The sequence below is a fragment of the Panicum virgatum genome, chromosome 5N (assembly GCF_016808335.1).
Source record: "Panicum virgatum strain AP13 chromosome 5N, P.virgatum_v5, whole genome shotgun sequence".
Taxonomy (NCBI): Eukaryota; Viridiplantae; Streptophyta; class Magnoliopsida; order Poales; family Poaceae; genus Panicum; species Panicum virgatum.
In genome coordinates, this window is record NC_053149.1 from 47,396,522 (window position 1) to 47,408,061 (window position 11,540).

The 11,540-nt window shown below is 43.0% G+C and overlaps 2 pseudogenes; one reads left to right on the plus strand and one right to left on the minus strand.

Moving 5' to 3' along the window:
• Positions 1–742: 742 nt before the first annotated feature.
• LOC120671971 lies at positions 743–5,189 on the minus strand (annotated as a pseudogene).
• Positions 5,190–8,503: 3,314 nt separating this feature from the next.
• Positions 8,504–10,737, plus strand: LOC120674229 (annotated as a pseudogene).
• Positions 10,738–11,540: the final 803 nt, after the last annotated feature.

The window sequence follows — 11,540 nt, forward strand, 5'->3', positions numbered from 1 at the left end:
AAAAATAGTGAACTCCAACTCCGACTCTCGCTCCGTAATATAACTCGAAAAGCCATAGGGCTGTCAATTGTTATGTCGTGAGTAGTTCAGTTTGCAACAGATAACTTGATACTCAATAATTCTGAATCATTTGATACTCAATAATTCTGAATCATGGACAATACTCAACCACGTGTGTACGAGTGGTAATATCAACATGATCTCTTCATCTAGCAATGGCCTAAACACATTTTGCCATACTAATAATGTAGTAATTTACAATCCAGCAATATATACTTTATAAAAAGATTTATAGATCCAAATGTTTAATGAGTAAAAGAACATAATGAACTTATAAATGACCAATGATACATGGAAGCGCAAAAGCTCATTGAAATTAATTTATTTCCAACATCAACGCGGAAAAGGTCTATTTGATTTCTATGTTATATCCACACAAACAAGCTAAGACCATTTATTATGAACACCATCACTATTGGAAACTGGCTATTTTGATGCGTGTTTTTACCATGACACTCAGCAAAGGGGCAGGCAGGGCTTCGGCAAAGGGGCAGGCTTTGCCGAGTATTTTGTTGTCATAGCACTCAACAAAGATTCCGTCACCGTCAGTTGGCTGTCCCCTACCTCTCTTTTTTTTTGCCGAGAGCCTCCCCAGCACTCGGCAAAAGTTTTACCGAGTGTCCGGCAAAAAGCACTCCGTCACTTTGGTTACCGTGTGACCTATGCTGAGGGCGGCACATGATCATATTGGTTTGAGCTTAATTTACGCACCGTGCATAGGATGTAATGTTATCACGGTATACTTTACGGTGCATGAGTATATGATGCTGCCAGCTCGAACTCATATCGCTGAAGGATCATGCACAGCGCTATCTTAGCCTCAAGGAGCGCGAAGTTCTGACCGATGCAGATGCGTGGCCCCCAGCCGAACGGGAGAAACGCGCCAGGGTCCTTGGATGCCTTGGAGATCCCCTCGGAGAACCTGTCCGGCTTGAACTCGTGCACGTCGCTCCCCCAAATATCAGGGCAGTGATGGATCATGAGCACGGGCAGCTCAACAATCACACCGGCAGGGTATACGATATGATGCCTTCTATCTCCATCTCCTTATACGTTCTCCTGGTAAATGCAATGGCCGGTGGGTACAACCGGAGAACCTCATAAAGAGTCATGGTCACCTGCACATCAAGTGATCAACCCAAATCAGCAAGGTTCTGCAAAGAGATCGAGCTGTCTGTGAAAGAGCGCTCACAGTTTTGAGGCGGCTAAAGCCCTCAAGGTCAGGCTTGTTTTTCCCAAACAAAGAAAGCACCTCCTCTCTTGCACGGTCCTGCCATTCTGGGTGCATGCCCAGCACGACGATTGTCCATGTGAGCAGCACTGACGTGGTTTCCATTCCGGCGAAGTAGAATAGCTTGCACTCTTCGATGACATCTTCGATCGTCATGGCCATGCCGGACTGGCCACTGGTGCCTGTCTCTCTCATGCTTGACTCCAGTAACAGGCCCAGTAAGTCATCCTTTGTGCTCTCGCCTTCCCTCATAGCTTGAATTCTTTTCCCAATTATATCTCGAAGAATTGTTTTGATCTCTTTGTTGTTTCTGTGCATCTTTCGGTTGTTTTCAGTTGGCAAGAGCCTGGAAATGGCAACCCCGAAACATATTCAGTATAGCCGAAGTAAGAATTTTCAGTAAGAATATAGGATCAATCAATGTTTCAAATCGCAACCACTGTTAAATTTGTAAATCCTAGTCAGCATCAGCTTCTTTTTGCTGTGGGGTAATTAGATTCGACCAGTGCTAACTTAGGGCGTGTTTAGTTCGCGAAATTTTTTGAGTTCGGCTACTGTAGCATTTTCGTTTTTATTTAGTAATTAGTGTCCAATCATAGACTAATTCGGCTCAAAAGATTTATCTTATTATTTACAGCTAAACTATACAATTAGTTATTTTTTTAAACTATATGTAATGCTCTATTCATGTGTTAAAAAATTTGATGTGACGAGGAATCTTGAAAATTTTTGAGAACTAAACATGGCCTTACATACATGTAACCGGGAATGACAATCTTCTGAAAGCTCTTCATAACACGCTCAGCTTGCTCAATGCTCAGCCTGTAACTGGAAAATTCTTCTTCCTTGAAGATAGCTGCTGCTGAATGCGGTCCCAGAAATAACATCTCCGGACAGGTTCTGCAGCTCCGGCCAAACATCCAGCTCGCACGAACCGTCAGAACCGAGAGAATCTGCCCACCTGCTGACCAGTTCCTCGCAGCATGCAGTGAAGGCCGGCAGCATGCGCTGTTCAAACCAATGTTTAAAATAACCGGATATTGTGTTTATCGGCAAGGTTTTCCAGCAGCTATAAAGGATATAGCTGGATATATCGGCCAGCTAAATGATTTAGCGGTTTTCAGTAAACACTAAACTCACGCCATGAATCAGTGATGTATACATAATTACATATGCTAATAAACAAGGGATTAGGATCATGAATATGGCATACCTTCATACAGAGTTTCCAAGCAAACACAATGTTCAGTAGTGCAATAGCATAGATGAGACGAAACTAAAAGTTCTAGTGTTCAAATAAGTTCAGCACAGCAGTAGTTGCAATGCATTCAGCATTCAGCCAATGCCTCACAGGCACAAACATTGAGACGCAAAATAAAATGGCAAACCATGAAGGCATAAACTGGTAATGTGTCTACTTCTACTCATCATCTCCAGGAGCCGAATCAGAAGATTCAATCTGCATGGAATCATCAGAATCTGAAGATGAAGCAGAGACTGTAGGCTCTAAATTTCCAGATATAATAGAATGAAGGCTCCTGAGTTTCTTTTTTCTTGGCTGCCTAGACCTCTTTCTTTTGGTTAGGACTTGTGCCTGGGCCATTGATGGTTCTTGTGATGCTCCATCTTGTGCAGCATCATGCTCCTCCTCTTGATCTGCATTTGTTGGAGCAACCCCAGTAATGAACTCATTGAGCTCCCTGCTGCTCCTGGTATGCATTGAGCTCTTCAATTATGCTATCTTGAGTTTCTTCATCAGCAACCATCTTAGTAATGCAAGCAATTACAGCTGCTCTAAATGAACCATCAAGCTCAATGTTTGACTTGTTTGGGTAATAATAGTAGGGATTTAAATAGTACCCAGCCAAGTGCAAAGGAGTCTTAAGCTTGCTGTCCCACCTTTTGTCAATTATCTCCCAAGCAACCATGAATCTACTTTCATTATTGTCAAACCTCGTAGCAATTTCTTTCTTAGCCTCAAGCATATATCCATGGAAGAAACCCATAGCAGGTACATCACTATCCATTCTCCTAAGCACATTGGCCAATGGCTCAAAGAAATTAACAGCCATGTCAACATTTTTCCAAAATCCTTCAGATTTCACAATTTTGTCAGCTTTCTTCCCCTTTGCCTTCTTCAAGTAACTCAACTCATTGAGCTGATCTGATCTAAATAGTCTTGCTATATCTTTCTTGTTGTCTTGCAAACTTTTCAGATTCAAATAAGCAGTGGCGAATCGAGTAACCCCAGAGCGAACCAAGTCTTTGCCCAGATATTCCCTCATTAAATCCAACACCCGTGTATGAGCATACAGGAATGTGGTCACTTGTTTTGCACTAGAAATTGTTTCTTCAACAGGTTTGAGCTTCCCAAGGTCTTCTAGCATGAGATCTAGGCAATGAGCAGCACATCCATTCCAAAAAATGGAGGGCCTTTTTGATGCCAATAGGCTTGCTGCTGCTGTATTGACACTTGCATTGTCAGTTACCACCTGCACAACATTTTCCTCCCCTAACTCTTGGATGCATTTGTCCACAAGGTCAAAGATATATTTGCCATTTTTCTTTACAGCCGAGCAGTCCACAGAATCCAAGAAACAGACACCATGTGCACTGTGCACAACTAGGTTCATTACTCCCCTTCCCTTCCTATCTGTCCATGCATCTGTCATCAAGGAGGTGAGATTGAGACATGGCTTTCAAGCTTCAAGTGCTAGACTACTAGGTCGTCGAGGTCGCCGTCAAGCAGGTGGAGGGAGCCGTGGGGTACTTGCCGGTTGCTGCTGCAGCAACTGGCCTACTGGAGGAAGAGGCGGAGAGTACAAGATCCACTGCCGCACTGCTTGCCACTGGTCTACTCGAGGGAGAGGAGCAGAGGAAGCCAAGAATAGGGCGTCGGCGCGGTCGCCGCCGCTGCCATTTCTCTCGGAGACTTGGAGTAGAAGAGGGGATAGGGTTTCTAGAAGAGACTGCGGTTCCTGGTTTATATATGTGTCGTTGTAGTCTGCCTGTTGGGCCTCCCAATTTCGGCCCAGGAGGAGAGACAAAGCTGAGTTTAGCGCTATTGGCAGTGTCATTTGGCCAATTTATCGGGCTAATAGCGGATATTAGCGGTTCTCTTCGTTTAGCGCTAAATGGGGAATATCTTATCCCCAGCCCTTCCCAGCAGATATATCCGGATATATCGGTGGATATAGCCGGTTATTTTAAACCTTGGTTCAAACAGAGCAGAGGGGTCACACGCATCCCAAATCACCCATACATACACTCGACAGTAGTAAATATATAAATTATATAAATTACAAACTAAACTTATACAAGAATAAAACTGCGAAATTAGTACTGATTACAAAAAAGAAGCGCGTACATTGAGCTTCTCCAGATGGAATCCGGGGTTGAGGATCCTCCTGTGCTTGGCCCATTTCTCGCCGTCCTGATTCAATAAGCCGTCGGTTATCAGCTTGAACAGCGCCCTGAACTTGAGCTTCTCGAAGTGGCCGAACTTATTGGACAGCACGTCCTTGGCGAGGTCTGGGTCGACGATGGTGACCTTGGGGATGGGACCGAACCAGGACATGTTCGTCTTGCCGTGCTCCCGGATGTTGTTGCAGAAGAACGGTGCCACGCGGGGCACGATGTCGTGGCACCGCAGCGGCAAGGGCCTGGACCACGCCTCCTGGTTCATCCGGGCGAAGTCCTTGAGGTCGCCGGTGAGGAAGCGGTAGGACGTGCCGCAGAGGCCCTGCGCGCGCAGCGCCCGCTCCAGCCGCCGAGGCTGCCACCACAGCCGGTCCAGCAACCAGCCGGCCGCCCACAAGAGCACGACGCCAAGGAGACCGCCGGCCAGGAGGCTCCATGGCACTGACGCCGCAGCTGCAAACGTGGCCCGAAGGACCATATTGCTCTTCACTTCTTCAGGGTGAAATGGGAGACGAGGTAGTGATGCAAGTGAACTTTGACTGGGAATCGATGTGTAGAGTAGACGTGTAGCACGGCATCCGGCCTCACGCTAAATATAGGCGCAAGCTTTGGATGAATACTCCTCTCGTTCTGATTAAATTTCTCTAATATATAATCTTTCATATGTATCCATACATAGAGTGTGCATGTTTATTAAATGCATATTAAATATTATTTATAAAGAAAAGTTAAAATAAACTAACAAGCATCCTGGACAACGATGGCTATGGGATGGGCCAAAAACTTGGGGCCCAAAATATTCCTAGGAGAGTCTTAGGATCGATTTGGTGAGGACGAAACGACAACAAGCATGTGAGTATCGCGGCAACATTGCTTCCTTGCAGCTTAGTTTTGTTTGTTTCTGTTGCTAGCAGCTAGCAATGATTTCTCCACTCTGTTCGCTTGGCTGTGGGCTGTGACCGGTAGCTGGTGCTGATTTATTATGAGAGTACTGCTAGCTGGCTAGTGGCTGGTAGCCAGTGTTGATTTGGTGTGAGAGAAAAAACTATTGTCTGATTGGCTAACAGAACAGTGAAAAAGATCACATCGGCGCACCGAGGTTATGTTTAAGCACAAGCTTGCAACCGTAGTGCAATACTTTTTTTTATTAAATTACACTTCTCTTTCAATTAAATTTACTATAACTTAGATTTTTCTAGTTTTAACTAAATTTTCAAAAATGTCCTCCACACTACTACGAAAAATCCGCAGGAGTGGTTAAAACCATATTTTTAGGATGGGTGCAGTACCCGCCCATAGTTCTGGCAGCTAAAAATCGATTTGCATGGTTGTGTAATGTGCCGGCCCCTCCAAATGCATTTGTAGGCATGGACGAGGGTATGATCCGCCTCTACAAATCACTTTTTAGAAAATAAAAAAAGAAAAAACTCAAAAAAAAGGAAAATAACCTAGCTAACCAGCCACCACCACAAGTTCCTCTACTACCAATGAATAACATTTTTATGAAATAGGCACACTTTCGTAAATCAAGATTCGAATCTAGTCTGGTGCGTACACTCCTCTCCACCACACAATACAATTATTGATGGTTCTACGAGATATGCTATTCCTTTATATTAACTCTGAAATCGATTTGTAGGGGCAGTGATCATCACCGGCCCCTATAAATCCATTTCCAAAGGCCGCCTACACCATCAACCGCCTCTAAATTTTTTTTTATTCTTAAAATTTATTTAAATCTTTAAATATAGCAGAACAAATGAAAAAGTGAAACTTCTACACTATTGCTATTGTGAACTATAGATACAGAAAAAATATTCCAAATATATTTGAGTGTATATAAAGTTCAAGAATATAAAAACGTGAAAATATGACTTAAGTTGTATGAGATACTATATCGTAATAGCCATATGTAGGACAAAACTAGTAAATGGTCTCGTAATCCTAAACAGTCTTAAATGAATAATGTATAAATCTTACCACTACAACTTTGATATGAAACTACTCTACATCCGTGGTTATTTGAAAACAAATTAAAACTTATACATTTTGATACTAGAGAACTTATAATAATTTTTTGAACTATTAACCGACCTTAAATGAAAAGTTATCAACTATAAAGTTTTGCAGAGCTTGACGAGATCTATCAAACTCTAAAATTTGTAGTTGATAACCTTTTTATTTAAAGTCAGTTAGTAGTTCAAAAAATTATTATAGGTTCTCTAGTTTCAAAATCTACAAGTTTTGATTTGTTTTCGAATAATCTCAGATGTACAGTAGTTCCATGTCAAAGTTGTAGTGGTAAGATATAAAATTTTATATTTTATACATTATTCATTTAAGACTATTAAGGATTACAAAACTATTTACTTGTTTTGTTCTACATATGGCTATTATTATATGGTATCTCCTACAACTCAAGTTATATTTTCAAGTTTTCATAATCTTAACCTTTATATACACCGAAATATATTTGAAATATTTTTTCTTTGTCTGTAGTTCACAATAGCCATAGCATAGAAATTTCACATTTTTTTATTTTTTTTGCTATATTTAAAGATTTAAATGTATATAAAAATAAAATATAAAAAAATTAGAGGCGGGTGATTGCGTCGGTCGCTCCTAAAATGATTTATATGGGTGGGTGAAGATCACCAGCCTCCACAAATCGATTTTAGAGTTAATATAAAAAATAGCATATCTCGTAAAATTATAAGTGACTGTGTAGAGTGGTGGAGAGTAGGGTACACGTGAGGCTAGACTCGAACAACAGTTTACTCAAGTATGCATATTTCATAAAAAATTATAGCTTGGCATAAGAGGAGCTTGTAGTGGTGGCCAGTTAGCTTGGTTCTTTTTCTTATTTTGTTTTTTTTTTGAGTTTTTTTATAATTTTTTATACTCTAAAAAAGTGATTTGTAGGGACGGTTCATGCCCTCGCCCGTCCCTACAAATGCATTTGGAGGGGCCGACATGTTACCCACTCCTGCAAATCTATTTTTAGCTGCAATAACTAGAGGTGGATACTGCACTCACCATGCAAATACGTTTTTAGTCGCCCCTAAAAATCAGGATTTTTCGTAGTAGTGTTGAAGACTTTTCTATAAATTTAGTCAAAATTAGAAAAAAAAGTTACAACAAAAGTTAATTGAAAGAGAATTGTAATTTAGGAAAAAATATCGCACTACAATTGCAAGCTCGTGCTTAAACGTGACCTCGGTGCGCAGGCGTGACCTTTTTCACTGGTTGTCTCCTACAAATACTAACTAGCACACAAAAGTACATTTACTTTGGCTGTGCTTACTTCTAAAAAAAGGTCATAGCTAGCTGCTAGCAACAGAAACAAACAAAAGGAACGAAGCTGCAAGGGCTTTGCCGCGATACTCACATGGTGGTTGTCGTTTCGTACCCACCAAATTGATAACTAAGACTCTCCTAGGAATATCATTGGCACCAAGTTTTTGGTCCACCCCATAGCCATGGTTGACCAGAATGCTTGTTAGGTTATTTTAACTTTTCTATACAAATAATGTTTGACATGCATTTAATACACTCTATGTCTAGATATACATATGAAACATGATATATCTAGAGAAATTTAAACAACTTAATTTAGAATGAGGGGAGTACTTATCCAAAGCTTGCGCCTCTATTTAGCGTGAGGCCGGATGCCGTGCTACACGTCTACTCTACACACCGATTCCAAGTCAAAGTTCACTTGTATCACGATAAAAATTAAAAAAAGTTCACTTGCATCACTAGCTCTTTCGTCTCCCGCTTCACCAGAGAGCAATGGTTGTTGGGTCCGCGTTTGCAGCTGCGGCGTCAGTGCCATGGAGCCTCCTGGCTGGCGGTCTCCTTGGCCTCGTGCTCCTATGGGCGGCCGGCCAGTTGCTGGACCGGCTGTGGTGGCAGCCTCGGCGGCTGGAGCGGGCCCTGCGCGCGCAGGGCCTCCGCGGCACGTCCTACCGCTTCCTCACCGGCGACCTCAAGGATATCGCCCGGATGAACCAGGAGGCGTGGTCCAGGCCCTTGCCGCTGCGGTGCCACGACATCGCGCCCCGCGTGGCACCGTTCCTCTGCAACAACATCCGGGAGCACGGCAAGACGAGCATGTCCTGGTTCGGTCGGATCCCCAAGGTCACCATCGTCGACCCAGATGTCGCCAAGGACGTGCTGTCGAATAAGTTCGGCCACTTCGAGAAGCTCAAGTTCAAGCTGATGACCGACGGCCTAGCGAATCAGGACGGCGAGAAATGGGCCAAACACAGGAGGATCCTCAACCCCGGATTCCATATGGAGAAGCTCAAGGTACGCCCTTCTAAGGTCAAAAATGAAAATGTTTGACTTTGAGAAGGCAAAAAGTTTGTTATATTTTGGAACGAAGGTAGTACAAATTTCGCAGTTTTTTCTTGTATAAGTTTCATTTGTAATTAAGATATTTACTACTGACGAGCGTATGTATATGGTTGATTTGGGATGCGTGTGACTTTCTGCTCTGTTTGAACAGCGCATGCTGCCGGCCTTCATTGCATGCTGCGAGGAACTGGTCAGCAGGTGGGCAGATTCTCTCGGTTCTGACGGTTCGTGCGAGCTGGATGTTTGGCCGGAGCTGCGGAACCTGAAGGGAGAATGTCATTTCTCGGACCGCATTCAGCAGCAGCTATCTTCAAGGAAGAAGAATTTTCCAGTTACAGGCTGAGCAAGCTGAGCGAATTCTGAAGAGCTTTCAGAAGATTGTCATCCCCGGTTACATGTAAGTCCGCACTGGTCGAATTTCATTACCCACACACACAAAAAAAAGCTGATGATCAGTATGATTTACTCATTTAACAGTGGTGGCCATATGAAACATTGATCGATTCTAAATTCTTACTGAAAATTTGCTAGCACACCTAGCAGTTTCGCCTGCACTGAGAATTCGCTAGCACTCTTACTTCAGCTATACTGAATATTTTTCGGGGTTGCCATTTCCAGGCTCTTGCCAACTGAAAACAACCGAAAGATGCACAGAAACAACAAAGAGATCAAAACAATTCTTCAAGATTTAATTGGGAAAAGAATTCAAGCTATGAGGGAAGGCGAGAGCACCAAGGATGACTTACTGGGCCTGTTGCTGGAGTCAAGCATGAGAGAGACAGGCAGGAGTGGCCAATCCGGCATGGCCATGACGATCGAAGATGTCATCGAGGAGTGCAAGCTATTCTTCTTCGCCGGAACGGAGACCACGTCAGTACTGCTCACATGGACTATGGTCTTGCTGGGCATGCACCCAGAATGGCAGGACCGTGCAAGAGAGGAGGTGCTTTATTTGTTTGGGAAAGACAAGCCTGACCTTGAGGGCTTGAGCCGCCTCAAAACTGTGAGCACTCTTTCACATACAACTCGATCTCTTTGCTGTAATGACCATGCTATGCAACCTGAGGTGTAAAATCTTGCTGATTTGGATTGGTGACTTGATGTGCAGGTGACCATGATCCTTTACGAAGTTCTCCGGTTGTACCCACCGAACATTGCAGTTACCAGGAGAACGTACAAGGATATGGAGCTAGGAGGCATCGTATACCCTGCCGGTGTGATTGTTGAGCTGCCCGTGCTCATGATCCATCACGACCCTGATATTTGGGGGAGCGACGTGCACGAGTTCAAGCCAGACAGGTTCTCCGATGGGATCTCCAAGGCGTCCAAGGACCCAGGCGCGTTTCTCCCGTTCGGCTGGGGGCCACGCATCTGCATCGGCCAGAACTTCGCGCTGCTTGAGGCCAAGATAGCGCTGTCCATGATCCTTCAGCGATTTGAGTTCGAGCTTGCACCGTCGTATGCTCATGCGCCACACACTGTGGTGGCAATGCACCCTATGCATGGTGCACAGGTTAAGCTGAGGGCAATTTGATCACGAGGCACTACTCACATTGCTTCGAATATATTAAAGGTACTTTTGGTTGAGTTGTGGCTATAGGAAAAAGAGCTATGAGCTGTGTAAAAAGTAATAGCCGTTTGGTGTAAACTATGAGCTGTGACATTCATTGTTGGCAGTTGGAATCGAAAACGAATCTATCTAAAACGCATCTAGCTAGCTAATCGAACTCAACTTATCATCACAACGCAACCAATCAGATTGGATCTAACTTTGACCTCACAACCGTCAACCAATCCGAGCCCTTGACCACGTATTAACCATGCTTGCGTCATCTTTGACCGGGTTCTCTGATAACATTGACCGAATAGGCTATCAGCCTTCTCCATGACTCTCCATCGGCTTCATCCTTCTAAAATTACTCTTGCAAAATTTTGATGTCAACACCCTATTATAGCAGGGTTCCTATTCCAAGACTCTTGCCCAAAGTAATTTTGTATCTCGAAGACACTGCATGATAACGGCTTGCTGTGTCATACTCCCTCCATTCTAAATTACTATGGCGGGAGTATGGAGTAATTAGTTTGACTTCTTATTTAAGTTTGACCACTCTTCTTATTTAAAGATTAAATTTATGCAAAACATTATTTTTTTATTGTGGCTTGCTTTATTAATAGAAATTTTTCAAGATTGTTTCAAATTTAACTATGTTTGCACAAATCTTTTTTTAATAAGACGAATGATCAAAATTGAGATAAAAAGTTAAATAAATTATAATTTGGAACAGTTGTAAATATGAAATTTTTTCTTTTACTGGCTAAATACCAAGATAAGAGCTTTCAGAACGCACACAAATAAGAAAACTAATCCTACACGCAACCGGTACCGAGCATCTCGTGGAATTCAATGGCATATGACCTTACTCCACGTCCGACGGTCCGAGAGCTCCACATCAATTAATCTGTACCTATC